A 5,329-nucleotide genomic window follows, 5' to 3' on the forward strand; every position below is an offset into this window, starting at 1 on the left:
GTTTGGTTGTTGCATGTGGAAGGCTGTTTTCAAAATCCCCAATTCCAGAACAATCCAAAAACTCCCAAATATTTGAGTCGTTTTCCGAGGCTGATGGCCAACGAAAACGACCCGTTTGTTTTCTGGTGTTTCTCTTCTGGGTTTTTTCAAAAACAAAAACAAAAAATCTTTTTCAAAAAGGATCTTTGAAAGCAACGTTTCGGAAAACAAACAAAACAATTACATTTGATTTTGACTGGGAAAAATAATTGGTTTTTAATTTGTTGAAAGCTCAACAAACTTTTGCGAAGTGGGAAAAAAGAAAACAGATGCGTTTTGGGAATGGTAGTTGATTGATTCAAGTTAAAACGAGAGTTTTTGGAAATGGACAACAAGCATTTGGTTTTGGGGACTGATTAGGCCATATGTTGCCTCTCCGTTTTTGAATGCGACCCATCTAAATCATGAATCGAGATTCTCTCTAAATCTTCGAGTTTAAAGCTTGTGGGCTAGAAACGTGAGCCGTTTAAGGGGAGAAAAAGAAATTCAAACTTTTAGTTTGTATGAAGTAGCCAATGGGATGAACAAATGGCGACAATAAAGTTTTAATTAAATGGTCCGAATTTCTAGATTCACCGACTCCCAAAGATCCAGAAAGGATCTCAATTCCTAAATCATAATCCCCCCAAATCAATTAAATTCAGGAAACAATGAATTGTGTAAAATGTAGACGTATATGGCTACATTTCGTGACATAATATTTGGTGATTTGATCGTACAAGTTACACATGCAAACTTAATTACATCCATGTCCTTTTAGTTTGACACTTCTATCAATTTCACACCTCGTTATGGTCTGAGAAAGAAGGAAAAATTTCAGTACGACAGATTAATTACATGATTAATAAGGCTACTCCCACAAAACAGTAGGTATTCATGTATTTTGATTTCATTCGTGGACCAAACTCATGTAAAAATAATCAGTAATGCATAGGGTTTCACTTTTTTTGAACGTGAATGACCAGCTACGTGGTTAAGCCATCTTATCAGCAGCTTGATTAGGTGAGTACTAAGGTCACTCTCACATAGGAGTACGTTGCATGTATTAGGACAATATCGGTCGACCTCAAGTGTACAGGGTCCAACTTCTTGTGAGAGTATCTAACCAACCACAAGTAGTGGCGAATTCATGAAAAATCTTCGGGGTCATAAGGAAAACAGAGTGCGTAACGTGTAAATTTTTATGGAAACAACAAGTAAATTTTTTAATGTGTAATTTTGTCGAACAATTAGTGCGCCATAGTCGTATACCGAGCCATGCAACACGTACAAAGACGCTTTCAGCAAGTTTCAACGGTTTTTTAGAGTGACCTAAGGGCGTCTACTCTAAATACTATATACAACTATTTGTTTAGGGCATGATGGATTGATGAGTAGGAAGATGGTGGGAGGAACGTAATTGTCGGAACCTGTTTCCGGCTTGACAATGTCGTTGGCCTACAAACCTTCTTTAACATATTTACTTAATTTATACCAAACTTTCTTAATCCGACGATGTTAGTTACTGTTATACACACCTAACCCATAAATATAGAAGGCTGGAATGTTCTAACTTTTAGAGGCCGGCTTCGAATTTTATTTTTTTGTTTCTTTCAGAAATTTGCTGTCCAATAAGATTTGATTCACAGTTGGTAGCAAAGGCATCGTAAATTTTCAATTCTTCAAATGTAAACAATCATAATTCATGCAGAACGTTACATTTCACACATTGCATGATCCTATGAATAGTTTCATTCGACATCGTGATGAAAGACATAACGTAAGATTATCAGTTATGATGCAACTAGCATTGACTAAGACATTACACAATGATCCAAACACTTTGTCGCCTCATGAAACTGGTGGTTAGCCATCCCAGAGTGACGGTTAGGCCAAGGCAAAGAGAACCCTTCCAATATCGTAAAATGCGTTTTACAACTCGGGAATTATTCATCCATTGGCATAATAAAAACAAAATTTGTGTTAGAATGTGGTCCAATAGTTGCTTTTAGATTACCTAATGTTTTAGTGACGTCATTCGCCGTTAAATGTTTGACAAGTGATCAAAATGGGAATCACATGTCCAATAAAAAGGCTTGTCACATGGTGAATAGGTAACAAAGTAGTATCTATCTATATAATAATATGCGAAATTGTGGTGAAAAACTTACTTACACAGGACATATACTTCTCTATCTTTCTGTTCACAGTTTTTTGTCTCTTTCTATCTATAAGTCTATTTCTCTTTTCACATCTTTCTCTCATTCTGATAGAAGAAAAAAAACGAACATAATTATTCACCAACTGATCGAGAGAGACATGAATAATGATATGGTAATAATTTAACTTTCCTTAAGAACTAAGAGTCAAAGTATTTGAAATCTTAGGATCGTGCAACCAAACAAAAACTATGGCCATAATCATGACGCATATTATGTTAATATAGTTGTCATTGTTGGTGTTAATTAGAGGGCCTACTAATACACGCATAGTCGTGATCAAATTACATCACAAGTTTCTCAACACGTCTCATGTTTGCACAATTTCGTGTACGTTGGACTTTGCTCTTGATCTATATGTTCGAAGTTGACAGATTCAGATATTCGTACCATTCATTTTAATAACACGGTTCTTGTTAGTTCATTATATTAATTCATCTCGGACAAACTAAAAGTTCAAATCTCTCTTTTCCTCTTTTCAACCGCCCAGATCTCTAAAATCTTGAGTTCAGAATATAGAAATTCGAAGAGAATCTCGACTCTAAGATAAATGGGGTGAGGTGCGTGTTTGAAATTTAATAAGGAGGAGATGGGGTTTTAAAATGACAGATTGGGTGGCATCTAATATAGTAGACACGGCACTGCTTTTGTAGATTTGTGCTTGATGTTTCATCTAATGTGGCAAACATACCTTTCCAGATCATGCATCATGATTCAAATTTCTTGATCAATGACTCCCTCTTTCTTTGCCTACTTGCTTAAGAAAAAATATTGTTCGACTTTTTACGCATTCAATTCAATTAGGATGTTGATGATTTTAATTAACTTAGTAAATTATAGAGCATTTAATTAAGATTTTGAGTGATTTTAGAAAATTCAACGTGTATTCAATTAGGATTTTAAAATAGTTTATTAAATTTTTTTATAAATCCGTGTGTATTCAATTAAGATTTTAAAAAAAGTTTATAATATTCCAAGAGTATTCAATAGGATTTTGTTTTAAAAAACTTTAAAAAGTGAGGAATTTGAAGCAATTGGAGAGATTTCGTATTGTATTTTAAGTATTCACAAATCTCACATCTCCCCTCGAGATTTCAAGAGATTTTGTAGTTTATCTTGCCTATTTTCTTATCTATTTGGTTAAGAAAGAATATTGTTCGACTCCTTTCATGTAAAAAGTCGTTCTCCGTTATCAGCAAATAAGCTTAATAAATAAAAAACGATAAAAAAACAAAGAAGTTTATATGCATTTGTTAAACTGTATTTATTTGTGAAATTAAAATGACTTTTTATATATAAGGAGCCTAATATTTTTCTTTGTTAATGAATGGTAAGAGATTTAATTGAAAGTGCTTATGAAATGATTAAAAGTGCTTTTAGAAGCCGAAAGCTCGTCTAACTGTTTTTGGATAAAAAGCATCAAAGAGGTTCTGAAGAAGCAAAATCGCAAGCGGGCCTTATGTCCTTGTGCTTATTTGGAAACTATAAAGGATTGGAATCACGGGTCGGTTGGAAGGCCTAGTCTTCATTATTTTGGTTCACCTAATAATGAAGCCCACAAAAGTAGGTGGACCTTAGAAAATGTTAAGCTATTTGCACATTTGAATATGGGTTAGAGAGTTTAATTTTTTTTCTTCCTTTTAAAAGAGAATTTATGAACAAAATCAATTTTGTCCTTTTTAAAGGATAAAAAAATAAAATTAACTCTGTCAACAAAACTAAATAAAAATAACCAAAATAAAAATTATGAATAATATAGTAAATTAAAAAACAAAAATAATATATTTTTTTTCAAAGTCTCACATCAGATAACTATATTAGTTGCCTTATTTTCTCTTCTACGTTTTTCTCCTTAATAAAAATAAATTTTTAGTGATGAAATAATTATTCAGGAACAATCGCTAAAGATATTAACAACATCTTTAGCGACGAAAAATCTTTTGAAGGTTGTCACCAAAAAGCTTTAGCAACCATTTTATACTCTCTCTTTGTAAATGTGTACAACTGCCAGTTTCAACTAAAAAAATTCTAGTTATCCAAACGTTTGGAATCCCAAGATAGTTTGTAGCTCAGTTGGTTAATTAAGTGCATTTGCCTTTGCACTTAAGATTCTCAAATGACTTGTAACTCAGTTAGTTAACTTCAAATTTGCATCCTTTTAGTTAATGTTGAATTATAGTACAAAAAGAAGACTTAGAAAGATTTTGGTTGAAAAACTCGGTCGAAGTATCAAGTTGCCAAACATAACCTAAAAATTGAAAATCTCAGAAGATATGCGAAGGATCTTAGGAAGATGATCAGTAGGGTTCTATTATTGTAGTCCATCTTATAATTAGCTCCTCTAAAACTAACATATTGATCATGATAGAATCTGAGATTGCTGATAGATTACACAAAATTGACTTGAAATCTGACTACGATCACGATCCAGGATTCCTGCTCATCAATCACGGCAGGCTAATTATATGGAAATCTAATATATACGTGGCGGATCAAGGATTTGAACTTTGGGAGTCTTGGTGTTAAAAGTTCAAGTTTTTTATATACAAACAGAGCGCAAAGCGCGCAAAAAATATATTTTATCCATTGAGACGTTTCGTGGAACACTTGGTGGCCTTATTGCCATCAACCAGATAACTATGTTGCACACATGTCAACAGATATCGACATATGTCAAAGCAATCTGATGAGTGATACCGAAAGAATTTGCCAAGTGTTGTCGACATAATTGTCGAGATATACCTAATAGGTATTGCATCAAACACTTAGTTGATACAAAAGAAACTCGTACTAAACATTCAGAAGATCATCAAAAGTCCTTCCCATGACTATTTCTTAGATTCTGAATGATCATGGAAACACTTTGGTCTTGATGTGCATCCGTCTCTATATAAATTGATTTGTAAATATGTATGTGGACATTTCACCAAACAGCTAGACACACTCACATTCGTCTAGGGTTTATCACGAGGACCCTTCGATTTCCATGTCCACCGATAACCTTTGGTGGCACTTGTGAGTGTTTGTCTTTTCGTAATATGCTGAAGCTGGCGAAGTTGCTTGATCAATTTGTGTGGTCATGGTTGTATTTG

The sequence above is a fragment of the Pyrus communis genome, chromosome 7, assembly GCF_963583255.1.
Source record: "Pyrus communis chromosome 7, drPyrComm1.1, whole genome shotgun sequence".
Classification (NCBI taxonomy): domain Eukaryota; kingdom Viridiplantae; phylum Streptophyta; class Magnoliopsida; order Rosales; family Rosaceae; genus Pyrus; species Pyrus communis.